Genomic DNA, 15,625 nt, shown 5'->3' on the forward strand with positions numbered 1-15,625 from the left:
ATACAGACAAATTGTTCCTCCCCCCAAGTCATGTTTCTATTAAATTGCCACTAGCAGTATCAGAGAGCCTTTCCCCCACATGCTTTCCTAACATTTCATACTGCCAGTATGTTTCATATTTTTCATGCATGGCCCTCCAAATGGTATGTCATTGTTGTTTTCATTTGTATTTCTTTCATCTAGTGTTTACGCACCTGCTAATATGGAACAGAAATGGGGGGGGGGGCAAAGGAGGGAGTGAGGGAGGGAGCCAAGTATGTGAGGTTTAGAGGCCAGGTCTGGAAGTACTACTTCACATTTGTTCATCTGCATTTCTTGGCCAGAAGTCAGCTGCATTAACTATATGGGGGCTGGGAAAGAGAGTCATCCCATGTGTCCAGAAACACAGATAGTGGTGAGCAACAACTTTCTATGGCACAAGATCACTGTCAAGACATGAAAAACTCCTTGACTTTTCCTGGAATGCTTAGCAGGGCTAATCCGCAGAGAAAAGATGTACAGACGCGCTGTTACATTTACTACAGACACCCTACAATTTCAGATGTGAAAGAAAGAGGGAGAGAGAAAGAGAGAGAGAGGAAGGAAGGAAAGAAGAAAGAGGGAAGGAAAGCGGGAAGAAGGAAGGAGAGAGGTAGAAAGAAATGCAGGGATACTGAGACAGAAAGCTGATTAGTGATGATAGAGTTGCAAGAGTAACCCAAATCTCTTGATTCTTTCTTCAGAGTTCTTTCCCTTGGACCATGTCTTCACAAAAGTTACACTATTGACATATGGTATAGAGATTAATTTAACGTGGTGTAACTCAGGAAGGCACAATGAGAACCAAGTCAAAGAGAAATGGGTTATGCTCAGTCAATAATATAGAGTCAGTCCAAGAGGGGGTGGGCTGCCTAGTGAAATAATGGATTTACCATTAATGGAGTATTAAGTGGAAGCTTCATGGCTAGTTCTTGGGATGTTGCTGACGCAAAGGTTTGTATCGGGAAAACTCAACAGTTCTTTGCAAGTGTAAAAATTATAACAAAAATATTGTCTCTTTTCAATTTCTTTGTGGTCAGAAATGTAAATATTTTATGGAAACCTATGAAACTGGTTTCAGGAATATGACCTTTCAGCGCTAGTGGACTAAGAAGCACAGCAGTGTAGGCGCATCTGCCTTGGGCATAAAGATGGGAGAAGCAGTCCTGAGACAGGAGAAAGACACACAATCTTAAAATAATATGCGTTGTCTGCAGATTGTCTGCAGCTAAACCAATACCATTCCTGCTTCTTCTAGACTCTCCCTCGACCCCAGGACCTGGAAGGCTGAAAACTACATTTGCAGTCTCTCTTGTTGGCAAAGTTCCAGTTTGGCTTCTGTCATTGAGAGTCACTGCATAAGACCTAGGAGGTAGGAGAGAAAAGGGCCATTATCACTCCAGCAGCAATGGTGAGGCACGTCTGTTTGACAGATGGCAGACAAGCTTTGCAGCTTTTCCAAGAGTCTTCCGGTAAATCACCCACTTTGGTGCTACAGGCACCTGAGGTGATCTGTGGTGATTGCCCACAATTCCTGGAATGCCTGGTTTCCTAAAAGCTAGCTGTGGCTGGGTGCCCCCAACCCTTCACAATGTTTTCTTGGAATTGAAGTTCCTGTGTTATATCCCTTTGTACTTGACATAGCCTAGAGTGGCTTTTGCTTTCTTGACTGATGCATGTTGTAGATGGCAACACAGAAATTTACAAAGGTGCTATGGGATTATAGCTTTTGGTTGTCAAAAGTGGCTTAAAGTAAGCATAGACTTGAACTCGTGGATAGTGGGAAAATTGCTTGACTTGGAAAGGGTCAGGAGCTCAGGTGAGCTGGGAGAGAGAGCTGAGCTGCCAGGTGTGGGAGGAACCAACTAAAGAAACAAGCCACAAAGGATAAAGAGAGGTATGAAAGATTTAAGCCCTTAATCACTTACTATAATAGTAAAGGAAAAGTCTAAAACTGGGAAAAGTGCCCATTCCCCCATCCCATTTCCCATCCCCCCCCCCCATGGATTTAGTGGGCTTGTTGAGGATAAGGTGGATCAGCACAGATGTGGGGGGTCTGCTCTCTGTTGAGGGAGAACTGCTGGGTAAAGCCTTTGTGACTACCTATGGTCAGGCTTGGAAAGATTAGAAGTTCAGCCAAAAGGTATATATAGAGACGGACCTATGTGAATGGGCACAGACCACAGGGATCTTTGCATCCCACATTAATTTCCAACAGGGACTGTCCACTGAAGAGTGGCACATAACCACCAAGCAGAGCTGACTTGCACTATGGATGTCAGCCTCCTCTCTCCATCGTGGTTGAAAAATGGGCCTATGAATAGAGACTCTGCATTGATCCAAAACTTGGGTCACAGAGCTTGATCTAGCTGCTGCTATGGATGAATGCCAAACCTGGCAGCAGTGAGGGACACTGAGCCCTCGGTATGGACCCATTCCTTAGGGAGGCCATAAAGCCACTTGGTGGCAACTTGATTACATTGGTCCTTCTGTCTTGCAGGAAGCACAGGACAGGCAACGTGTCATAGGCCCTGAGCACTTTTGCACATTTTTTTTCTGAGTAGGCCAAGAACCCAAGGCCCTCATAGCTCTTACCCAGGTCATTTCTCAGGGCTGTGCTTACAGCAATCAACCTTGAGGGATGAGATAAGGTCTCCTTTCCGGACAAACAGAAGGCTTGTTTATTGCTTGCTTTAAAACAATAGGTTCCCAAGCTGAGTATTCCTCAATTGTAATGCAGATCTACTGCGTCTATCTGATCCTTCCATCACACCTCTGTGAGACTTGGAGTTTGGAGGAAATGACCTACATCATGCTATTTGTGCTGAGAGGAGAAGGTCTGTGTCTGATGTCAGAGTCTTCTGTCTTCTGCTAGCATCCATAAAATAGTAACAGGTTAACTTACTAGCTTAAAAGTAGGATAAAATCAATTCCCAAACCTGACAATTTTTATCAGAATTGATACCAATTCCAGGTAGGTATTTGCCTTCTCTAATTTTGGTACCCGTATCAGCATCATAAACCAAGAGCTTAGAGAATATCTGAATTGTCAACTTGGAATTGTAACATTGCCTTAGATCAAAGAATCTTTAATAATAAGGGAAGTACAAAAATATAGGACATAGGGGTGCCTGGGTGGCTTAGTCGGTTAAGCGTCCAACTTTTGCTTAGGTCATGATCTCGCGGTTCGTGGGTTCGAGTCCCGCGTCGGGCTCTGTGCTGACTGCCAGCTCAGAGCCTGGAGCCTCCTTCAGATCTGTGTCTCCCTCTCTCTCTCTGACCCTCTCCTGCTCACGCTGTCTCTCTCTCTTTCCTAGAAATAAATAAAACATTAAAAAAAATTTAAAAAACAAAAACAAAAAAACCCACAAAAGTATAGGACATAAACACAGTACCCCCTATTTTTATCATGTGCCCCATCCATCATTCAGAGGCATTTGGCTTAACAAAATAGTAATCTGCTAAAGATTCTGGTAAGGGACCACCTGAGGTCAAAACTGCTTGGTTTTAAGATACTTGTCTCTAGAGGGCACCTGGGTGTATCAGTCAGTTCAGCATCTGACTTTGGCTCAGGTTACGATCTCACAGTTCGTGAGTTCAAGTCCCACATAGGATAAGCTGGAGCCCCACTTTGGTGAGCTGGAGCCCTGTTCAGATGAACACGAGCCCTGCTTCAGGTGAGCCCTGCTTCGCTTGCTCTCTCTCTCTCCCCCTCCCCCTCTCTCCCCCTCCCTCACTTCTGCCCTCTCTCTCTCTCTCAAAAAGATAAAAAAAAGATACTTGTCTTTAGAATGTCATAGACACACTCAACCAAAGATTGATATAGACTACTATATCCCCAGGAGCCAAAATATATTAGTCCTGAAACCCAGTAGTGTAAGTAGAATTGCGCCTTCTCACCATCTCTCCTGGTATCCCACATATAGAATCGATGCTTTTCTTCCTACAACCCTTATCTCTGCTAGGTTGGAAGCCTTAGTTCTTTGGGAGAAACCGTCAGCCAGAGGACACAATACAACCTGGAGCTGTAACTGCCACCAGATCATCCAGCAATGGACCACTAGCCGTATAAAGGTGATATACTGCCATGGAAACAATCAACCATGATTAAGATGAAGTTTTAGGATTTCTTCTACATAATGGGTCAGGGGAGAGTATGTTTAGAATCCAGGAGACATGTGCAGCATCTCTTGGTGATTCCATTCCTGCTGAGAATGACAAATGAACCATTGCAGGCTTCATAACCCAAATAAAAGCAAGGTAACCTAAGGGCTCATATCTCGTGAGGAAAAGATCTGGGTCAACCATCAGGCAAATCATCCAGGTCAGTTCAGTAATGGTTGAGTAAAGGGAGACTCTAGAATGGATGGTGAATCAAGAAGATGATGAAAATCAATTAGGGCCACAGGACTAGCTACAGCTTTAGGGACTTTAGTTCATTTCCCTAAGCCTCTTGTTTTTTATTTTCTCAGGGCCACAACTGGCTTCCACCTTTAAACAGACTCTATGACTGATTGAACTTAGACTTCCTCTTTTGTGGAATAAGTGAGAAAATTTTGTTCTCACAAAAATGTAGTCTCCAAATCTTACTTACAGGTGTCAGACTTATATAGAGAGCCCAAGTGAGCCTAGTAGTACAATGCATGGACTGTATGAAACACTTCTGAGGCACCATGTCAGATCCTTTTGTTCTCACACATGTCTGGGATCTTTGGCCACATTTTCCACGTCTCTGCTTGTGCCCCAAACAACTTCAAGCAGCCACTACCCCAATAGATTTGTCTCATGCCGGCACTAGTTTTTGCCCCCTGCCCTGGCTTTCCCATTAATACAGAGGCATGAAGCACGAAGAGAACATCTCAGGGGCTTATACAGGCACAACTGAAAACTTCAGGAGAGTTAATGTACCTTGGGACCAATCCGTTACTGATAGGAAAGGCAACCCAGTGAATGAATTCTTCTCCATCTATCTCCCATTCCTCCATCCCTAACAATCATTGATACTGACAATGCCACTCACTCGAGGAGAAATCCTAGATGACCTCCCTGCCACCACCGTCACTACCCTACACAGCCTCAGTGGTTTGTCTCTGTCTTTAAGCCCCAGATAATTACAGCAGAACACAATGGTACTTAACATTCACCCATATTGTCCACCCACCAAAGCTCCTGAGGCAAGGCAGAATCAAGCAAAAGAATTTAGTGCTCCAAGTCCCTTACAGTGGCAGAAAGTGTCTAACAGACTCTCCCTACAAAAGGCATCTAAATCTTCCTGAATCTCCTACAGTATGGGTAGCATTCTCTTTCTTCCAGCTCTGGCTTTGTTTGCTTGATCTTATTTCAGGTTTTCTCATGGTAGACTTGGTGATGATAGACATAAAGCCTCAGTGAATGCCTGGGGCTCCCCGAGCCATCAGACAGGTAAAGCCTGTACTCCAGCTACATGTGCTTCTCAGTATTGGGGCAGGTGACCCAATCCCATCCAGTGGGTCCCACCCATCAAATGACGCTGCCCAGGTCCCACTCACTAGAGGCCACTCCTTATTTCATCTGGAATGAGTGCCAGCCACTTTTGCTCCTCATTATTTATTTCACGTGGACAATGTGAGTGCAATTCTGGATGCCACACTGCTGAGATGGTTATTCGGTCTCCACATTTTTCATCAGCTTAACTCCCTACATGAGCCCTAGGGGAACCCCTCTGATTCCTGCCCCACCCCCACCTCTTTGTTTCCCAGAATGAAAACACGACAAAATGCAGTTCAGTGAAAATATTGTTATAGGAGAAGGTGAGATTGAAATTATTATTTTTTTTTTTTTTAACAAACCACAGCAGGCATCGGAATGGCTTGCAAAGGTCGTCAGTTACTGGCTGGGCCAAGGGTCTGGTAGAATGGTGAACTTTTAAGACTTCCTCCTCAAAAGTCTTGTGGACAATCACTTCTATGGTAGTGCTTCCCATGCTTGTGAATTTTCAAAGCCAAAACAAAACTTTAGGAAAGAACAGGGTTTTATTTTATCAAGTATAATAATTATAAACAAATAAACAGAAGACCCTATCATTTATTCTCATCATTGTTTCTTAAAAGACATTTTAACATCTAAAGATGAGGAAAGCAGAATTGGAAGAAAGGAGAGCTTTGAAATTAATTAAATGAATTCCAAGAAAAAGAATTACTACTTTATTCTTTTCCTCGTTTCACTCCAGATAAATGTCAATTGTTTAATCAGAGCTGCAGGAGTCTGCGGATAAGCCTTGGGAACCACTCCTCTATAGCATAACTCAACAGAGAATTTGCAGAGCTTCTCATGCAGTTAGAAACAACCATGGTGGGTACCAGGATATTCTTTACTAGCTTCTCCAAGGCCTTTACCAGAGAGCTGCTCCAACTCTCTGATGAGGAGCAATGAAAAGTCATCTCTCACTCAGGATAGAGACTGCAGCTACATGGAACTTAAACACAGCTGTGCTGTGTAATTGATGCCATCGGCTTGGGATGGAGAGAAATTTCTGTTGCTAGTCTAAGTAAAGGGGGTCCTTTTTTATTCTCCCTTAATCAATCTACATTTTAATCATATTGTTTAAAATCTATAAGACAATGTGGTAAGAAGAAAGATAAATATAATGGAAGTATTACTTTATTGTAATGTGTTTTTAGTAATATAAACCATGGTGTTACAAAGAAAATTTAGCATCCAGGGAGACTATCAGAATTGGAAGCATTCAATTCTAAAAGTCATCATGCCCAACTCTCTAGTCGGATCTGGGGTCCCTTCCACACCAGCAGCCATCACTCTGGGCCACATGGCTTACCTGGACCCCAAGGCTACTCACCCAGTCTCTGAATCTGGGTATTACCCCTTTCTAGAGTCTGAAACTTCACATGAGAAAAGCACTATCAGTTTTGCTCCAATTCAGATTTGGAGAAAAAGCAAACCTCATCCTCTCCCCTCCAACCAAACCTTATCCCCCCAAATCTCTTTCCTCCACCCTGAGTTAAAAATGCAACCCCACATGTATACCTCATTGACAGTAGATATGGGGAGAAGGTGAGAGAGTAGAAAGGGAAGAAGGTTCCTAGCTTTGCCACCAAAACTCCCTCTCACAGATGGGATTCTATATATTATATTTCTGCAGGGGACCTCCAAGAGCTACCTCCATGAGAAAATTAATTTCAGAGTGTGAAAGAAAAGGGAAAAAACTGAAGAGCAAAGTTAGGGTTCTGGGTGCAAAGGGTGTGGACATTGCAAATGGAAATTTATCAGTGACTGACAGGTCTCGCCCTTGTACAGAGTTATTTGGAAACATGGCGACTTTCCAGAATTTCTGCAATCCTTAGCCAGTAGTATACTTATTCTAGAGGACAAGTCTGAGACCATTTGTCTATTCTTTCCATACTATCATGAAACAGTGTTTTTCTTAGAAAGAACTGATCATTTCCTCCAGAATTTATTAATTCCTTTTTATACCTGGTTGTCCTGCAATATATTCACTCACCAATGCACACCTCAGAAGTCTGAAATAATGGATTTTTGAAATAGCCCTTCCTGTGGATTTCTCGTTGGGGGAGAGAAATCAAGCTGGAAAGTACCTCCTAAAACCAACTCTGTATTTGGTCCTATATTTGTGAAACTATTAGAAAGTCAGTTTTGCTCACAGTACACTAATTTTGAATACCTGAGTGATGCAGACAGATACTGTGGAGCAAGATTGGGCAGGTTCATACATACCATTTACCAGTAGGAGCAGAAAGTTCCCAGGAGAAGAAAGACACTATTGAGAAAGAATAGCTAAGAACAGTGCCATTTTAAGAAGGGGAAGGGAAAAAGTCTCTGAACAGCTATCTAAATTTTTGCAGTCTCTAAGCGGTATAGGCTTTGGGCTGTACTAACACTAGATAACACATTAGCTAAATCAGAACATTCTATAAGAAAGAGAAACAAAAATCTTCTTGATTCTTTGTAAAGTTTACCAAGCGCTGGAGAAAGGACTTTGCAAAGCTACAATAGGCCCCGAGACCACATTCAGGTGACTTGAAGAAGGACAGTTTCCAGGTTAGAAACTTTTTATGTATTTTGAGACACTGATTTGAGTAACCTTGAGCAAACCACATCCTCAGGGTTTCTTCACATTTCTACTAACTGAGCTGTATGACTTGGAGGGAACTAAAATGAGAAGTGACTGAATGAAGCTTTCAAGAGGAAATGAGTTTCAGTATGAAGTTGTTCCTCTAAGGCATCTGTGGCTCTGAGTAAGTGGAGTGAGAAGGGCCACCACCATGCAGCGGGCCACACACTGGCTTCCCAGCATGCCCTAGTTCTCACACCCACATCATTTCACAAACTCTTCACTGGTTCACATCTTCACTGTATCTTTTCAATGTGGCTTCTTCTTTTGCTTCACTCATTCTTTTCCTGCCTGTAATGTTGGAACCATATATTTTAAAAAGCATCCTGTGATAATGGTTTTGTAATGGATCCCTTTGAAGAGATTGAACTCTTTAAAGAACGAGAAGCATCAGAATCAAGGTCAAGAATCATGATGTCAAGGCCAGCACTAGAGCAAGATACAACTGAGTTGGCAAATCGCTTTATTAACTTGCAAAAAGTAGGTTCCTTCTAGCTTTGCACACCCATATCTTTCGAACGGCAATCTACAAAGAAACAAGACTTGATTAAAAAAAAAATAGGACAAATATGCCTTCAAAATCAGTATTTTAACATAAATAGCAGATTTAATTCTGACTCTAAAATAATTCAGTCCTGTGGCAATCAACTTAGAAGAGTGGGCACCATTCCAGAAATGCCTACTGAGCTAGGCGCTTGTATACAAGGGCCAGTAACTACCGTTGGGGATGCGCTGGTGAATGCAAGCACCCAGGGCATCTCAGTCTGTCTCAGAGCCAGCAGCTGTCACTGGTGAGCCATGCCTTGAACTAGGGCTCATGGGAGTGACCCCTCTCTGCAAATGTGTGTAGGAACTTCAACACTGACTTTAAGGTCCCCTAGCGAGATCAAATCACCTAAGAAAATACCCAGGTGAGTTGAAGCTGGCCTAGACAATATTGTAATGTGGAGGAGAAACAACAAAAGAAAAAACAAATGTACCACCAATCACACCTGTCTCTCTGTCCAAGTACAGTGAATTCAGTGTCTATCTGGGAAAGAGCTAGATGCTATTCTTGTGTGGCCTGCCCTCTGTAAATATGGTCTGAGAACCATAAAAACGCAAAGAGATGAATGGCTGCTTTTTCCTCTTTCTATCCTCCCCTCCACAAACCCACCCTCATGTCATGAGTGAACAGGGGTCAGAGAGCTCCTGGGGTTGCCCATTTGTGTGATAAGGTTGTAGAAGCCATGAATAGACAGCACAGGAGAGGTGCTCAGATTTGGGGAGCCACAGAAGCTCAGACACTAGAACAGAGTAGTCACTGAGGCTATGTTAAGAAGCCTTGTCAACTGTAGAGGAGCACCTGGGTGGCTCAGGTAGTGGAGCTTCCAACTTCAGCTCAGGTCATGATCTTGCATTTCATGAGTTCAAGCCCCACATTGGGGAGCCTGCTGTCAGCACGGAGCCTGCTTCTGATCCTCTGCCTTCCTCTCTCTCTGCACCTCCCCATCTTGCGCTCCCTCTCTCCCAAAAAATAAAATAAAACCTTAAAAAAAAAGAAGCCTTGTCAACTGTAGAATTAATTGGTCAGCATTGGCTCTGGGCCAGGGATGATTTTACCTCCAGGGGACACTTGGCAATGTCCGGACACATTTTTGGTTGTCACAGCTGGAAGGGTGTTCCTGGCATCTTGTGGGTAGAGGCCAGGGATGCTGCTAAACATCCCACAACACACAGGACAGCCCCTTCAACAAAGAACATTAATAATGCTCAAGGTGAGGAGCCCTGCTCTAGAAAATGTCCCCAAGCCTATCCTGAGTAAAAAGTAGGGCGAGAAGATTATTGGTTCTCAAGTAAGCAGAACATTATCCTGGGTTGGCAGTGGGCTCTAAGGAGGTCTGTCAGTGGTATCTGTGCTTCCCAGAAGGAGGGGCCAGTCATAATGTGGATAGGTCTGTCCTGATTGAGGCCATTGGTTTAGATGTAGTATTTGCTACTTCAGTCCTCGTAAACAGTTACACAGGAAAGAAAATTTGAAGTGGAATTCTTGCAACTCCCTTACACTTACTGAGGCCTCAGATCTAGCCAGAATCTTCCTCAGGCCTCCTCCTCACTGGAAAAATAATAGGTAATATTTATTGATTATTAAGCATCAAGAACTGTGCTAAATGCCTATAATATCTAAATTCATTGAGTTAATCCTCACCACCTCTCTATGAAGTGGGCACTATTATTACCCCCATTTTACAGATGAGGATAATGGGGCAAAGAAAAGCCAAGTTACTTGTCCGAGGTCACATAGCCAGTAAGTGGTAGAGGCGGGATTCAAACCTAAGCAGTCTGGCTCCAGAGCCTACGTGGACATGTAGGCAATGCCGTTTTCCCAGGGAAGACCAGATGCCGGGGTGAAACACTGCTGTGTCTGGCTCAGCACCGGCGAGAAATATCCCCAAAGGCAGAAAATAAGCAATTACCTTTTAGCCTGGAATCAAGCCCTAAAATGATGATAAAGGTGTAAGTCCAGAAAAAGAGTTGAAACACCACAAGTTCTTTTTTTAAGTGTATTTATTTTGAGAGAGAGAGAGAGCATGAGCAGGTGAGGGGCAGAAAGAAAGGGAGAGAGAGGATCTGAAACAGGCTCTGTGCTGTCAGAGCCTGACATGGGGCTCCATCCCATGAACTACAAGATCATGACCTGAGCTGAAATCAAGAGTTAGATGCTTAACTGACTGAGCCACCCTGGTGGCTCCAAACAAGGCCCAAGTTCTGAAAGAAACAGAGGGGTCTCTGATGCTGGGAAGTGACAGGTAGGAAGGAGAAGACCACAGTGATTTGCCTGGCTCTCTCCCCAGCTTCCTCACCTTCATCCTTCACCATCAGCCAGAATCTCATTCCCCTCGGTGCCCACCCCTCCATGGCAGTTGTGCCTCAACGTCATCAGGCAGAACTGGAGACCGTGTTCAAGCGACTCAGCTTTACTCAAGACATTAAGCTTAATGTCCAAATAACCTAGACCTGCATCCCAGTTCTCCTAAGCCAATAACCTTCTTGGCCTCTGCCAGTCCCTTCTCTCCCTCCCATGATGAGAGCTTTACTCTTAAAAACCCGTTTTTGGTTACATTCTGTTAGCTTCTGCAAGATCTTCTGCTTGACCAAATCTCAAACAAATTTTCTTCACTCAGCACCTAAATGCCCGCATACTGCTCCCCTGCCAGTACTCTAACCCGCCTGGCTAGACCTCCCTGATGCTGTCACCTCCTGGACTGCCACCTGGCAGTTGTTCCTGTCCTGTTCACACACCATGCTCCACCTTCCCAGACTTCCCACTGCTTCCAGTTGCGTTTGCCCAGAGCATCTGCCCACACCCACTGGGATGGGTGTACCCAGTCTGCAGATTTTCTCTTCTGGTCTGTCTGGAGCAACTGCCTCCTTAGAGTTGAGACATCAGGTATGATGCTGCTTAAAACTTGAAAACTTGGGGTCAGCAAAACTGCACATCTGCTGTCCACCCTCCATAGGGCTGTGTCAGTGCCTCATAGCTGTGAAGGTTTCCCTGAGTACCCTAGTACCCTGGTTAGATCTCTGCAAAAAGAGCTATCATAATGACATTTATTTTTAATATATGTAACATTCAGGGTAGATGAATATTCTCTTTCCTAGTAGCAGGTATGAGATTTCTCTTAGGATGGGAACGACTTTTGTTGGGAAATATTTTCTTAAAAATATTTTTTTTATTTTTGAAAGAGAGAGAGAGAGAGAGAGAGCATAAAGGGGGTGGGGAGGGGCAGAGATGGAGATACAGAATCCGAGGCCGGCTCCAGGTTCCAAGCTGTCCAGACAGAGCCCAACATAAGGTTCAAACCCACGAACCATGAGATCATGACCTGAGCCAAAGTCCAATTCTCAAGCAACTGAGCCACCCAGGCACCCTGGGAAATATTATCTTAACATCGCTTAGATTTAGTGAGTTTCTGGCAAGAAATATCACCTGGTGTTAAGGCCTCAGAGAAGAGGTCAGTATTACATCAGACAAGGAGAGGAATTCACTTGATCCTCAGAGCTGATGTGGAGAATAAAGGAATGAGAAATGTGAACAGGGAGAGAAAGAGTATAGCTAACAAGATACAAAAGGCCACACACTACAATGAAACCCTTTGCCCTGGAAAAGCCAACCAACTTTATAATAAGTAGATTGTTATTAGCAGCAGTGAGTTTGGGTTTGGCATCTGGGTGTATCTGAAAGGAATCTGAACTAATGTGTGTAGACATGGATCCAGAGACAGAGGAATCATGACATTGCAAGAAAACTTTTGAAATTAGTTGGATATATAGATATATCTTCATACATCTATAGGTAGGTAGGTAGGTAGATAGATAGATAGATAGATAGATAGATAATCTTGGGGAGATTTAAGGCTTTCCAACCATGAGTTGGATGTCAAGGCACTCCTACCAAATGTTAGAGATATGTGGGAAGTAGGCAGCTGACATCTGAGTAACCTGTGCCTCCTCTATGAGGCATAGAACCCTTTGACAGCAAAGACCACATCTTGTTCATCTTTGTTCAGCCTTTATTTTACACAGTGCTGGTCTCACATACAGAAGGAGCTTAACCAATAGTTGTGAATTAGTAAATTACTGCATCTATTCTGAAAGCAGGTCTGTCTTGCAAAGTTTATGCAAGATGTCCTTGTATTTTTTTCTACCCCTGAGAGACAGCAAACCACCACATGAATAATAGCCATCACAGCTTGTGAGAAATCACAAGAGAGTTACCAAGCCAGTGAGTTATGTTTTGCTGCCTTGCTTGTTTGGGCAGAGGGCACAGAGCCCTGGGCAGAGGGGCCGCCATCCTCCCAAGCCTCCAGAGAGTGCTGAGGTCAGCTTTCCTGAGTCACCTCAGGGGTGTGGCCCATGTGGAGGGCCCCAGGTGAAGGGTGGGAATACTCTCAAAACCTGGGTGGGGAAGGGTGAGGTAGGGTGGGGAGGGGCCATTGCAGCTCCAGTATGTGCCTGTGTACTTGGTTCTCACAAGTAGTGTCCTGGACTAGAGTCAGGAGTAGGAGCTATGGACTGTGTGAGAAATGGGGGGGGGGGGGGCGGGGGGGGTGTTCAGAAGGGGCACGAGAGCTGGAGTGCTTCAGGATTATAACTTAGCTCTCTCTTGTGCATCCCGTCCCTTTCCCTGGCATTTGAGGCCCTCCTCAATCTGGCCCAATTTATTTAGACAACTGATTTCCCAATTTCAAAGAGAGGCCTTCAGCAGTTGACCTCACTTGCTAATTTGGAGGCTATGTAGGTTGGTCATAAATAATAAAATCCCTCCAGAAATGCTAAGAACAGGGACTCTGAGAGACAAAAATCTTGGTCTTCGAATTGAACAAGACACCCATTTGTTGCTGGGGTTTTAGTCACTCATTCTGTGTTCTAACCAAAAGATGAGGTAGTTTCTATATAAAGGGCTCGTTCAGCTGATTTCTCATCAGCTGATTTCTGTGTGCAGTTCACACACATGAGTATTCATGTACTTTCTAGATTGTGTCACCGTCGGGTAAGAAACTCAAGCAATACTTACACATCTTAGGTACGAGAACACATTATTTTCCTGGAAACAATTATAATAAATGCTACTTACTTGCTCTAATGAAAACATTCCAGCCTATGTATCACTCAAGAGGGGTGACAAGGCGGTCTTAAAATGCCCTGAAGGAGGCTCTATGACTCTGGCCACATGCCTCTTCATAATCAACTGAGTTTCAAGAAAGAATAAACAGTCACTCACTTTGAGTTTTCCTTTAGCCAGAGGCTGATGTCATGACTATTAGGCTGCATAGGGTAATATTCAAGTAATAATAACTGGAGTCATAAAAGGAACATTTATGCTCTACAGCCTGAGGAAAACACCTATGTTAGTAAAGCACTTGGGTTTCTCCCAGTTCTACTGCAGGTCTCTCAAGACTGAACACTGCCTTGCCACCCAAGCCCACTACTGCCACCAGTAAGTAATCACCCTGATTCCTGAGCACTTTTCATGGGCGCTGCCTCTGGGGCCCCTAGGTATTGACTCACTTAATCCTGACAGCATAATGATATAGGCACACTTACTACCCTCTTTTGACAAATGAGCAAACTGAGGCTTGTACAGATGAAGGATTGTCCAAGTGTACAGTTGATACATCAAAGAACCTGGATTTGGATGTGGGAAGCCTGACTCCAAGACCTATGGGCCTAAATGATACACTACTCCAAAACTGGACAGGAAATGGAAGGGGAAGGATGGTATGTAAATGGAGCGTAGAACCAGCAAAGGCAAAGGCATCTGAACTGGAAAAACGGAACCAACAAACAGCAGAGAAGAAAAAGTCACCTTTCCTTAGTTCTGTAGTTCTGTCCACTTCAGTCTGACTGCACAGCTATAGAGACATGGAGGCCAAGTGAAAATACAAGGGAAAACCAAAGTTTGCTTTTTGGTTTCACTGTTTGGATGGTGTAATGAATCTTCAAGAATAATTTGATTATCTAGTATTTTTCCTTACGTGTTGAGTTTAGGCTCCAACTCCCTAAAAAAATCTGACTCCATTTAGTTGATGTGACTGATTTTGAGCAAATCTTGAGACATTTCTTTTATCACCGAATCATAGTCAAGAGGCATTATGAGAAATACCAACTCTGCTGGGCTGGCATTCATTGCCCTACCTTTCTTCTATCATACTAGCAAGGACCCTCCTCCAACACAAGTCATTGGGCCCAGTAGGCCCTCATATAGAGCTCACAAAATAATAGCAAATAAGTAAAAACAACACATATTTACAGTCATACATTGGTCAAACCCCATGAAGCATTTCTCCATCATACATAAATCACCCATTTACAAGCACTGCTTCATTCAGAACCTATCATTATTTTCGTTCAACTATACAACAAAACATCTGCCCATAAATACCTAATACTAATTGTTCTTCCACATTGAAAGCTATTTTTACTGGGCAATGTCCTGAGTGTCATTCAATGAAGACATTTTGCCAAAAACATGTTGGGTCCTCTTTCTCAGCATAGTATGAGTCATTATCTTTGCCACTGGTTTTAGAAGTTTCTCATAAATCATATAATTCAAACTGTCTTTGCTCTAGATAGCTCATTTGGTATCAGTCTTCCAGTAGAGAGCACCAGAGAGGAAGCTGAAACTAAATACTGTGTTTTGAAGCTAAAGAAGGGTCAGTCTTTTGGTTTACACCAGAAATTAATTACTATATTTCAAAATTGCCAGAAGAACTAAAACATAAGGGCAACTGGGTCCAACTCATGATCTCAGCTCAGGTCTTGATCTTGGGGTCATGATTTTACGCCCCATATTGGTCTCTGCACTAGGCATGAAGCCTACTTTAAAAATGGGGTGGTGAGGGGCACCTGGGTGGCTCAGTCAGTTGACAATCCAACTTTGACTCAGGTCATGATTTCATGGTTTGTGAGTTCAAGCCCCACATGGGTCCCACTGCT

Source organism: Hyaena hyaena, unplaced genomic scaffold, assembly GCF_003009895.1.
Source record: "Hyaena hyaena isolate Hyena2069 unplaced genomic scaffold, ASM300989v1 scaffold_229, whole genome shotgun sequence".
Taxonomy (NCBI): Eukaryota; Metazoa; Chordata; class Mammalia; order Carnivora; family Hyaenidae; genus Hyaena; species Hyaena hyaena.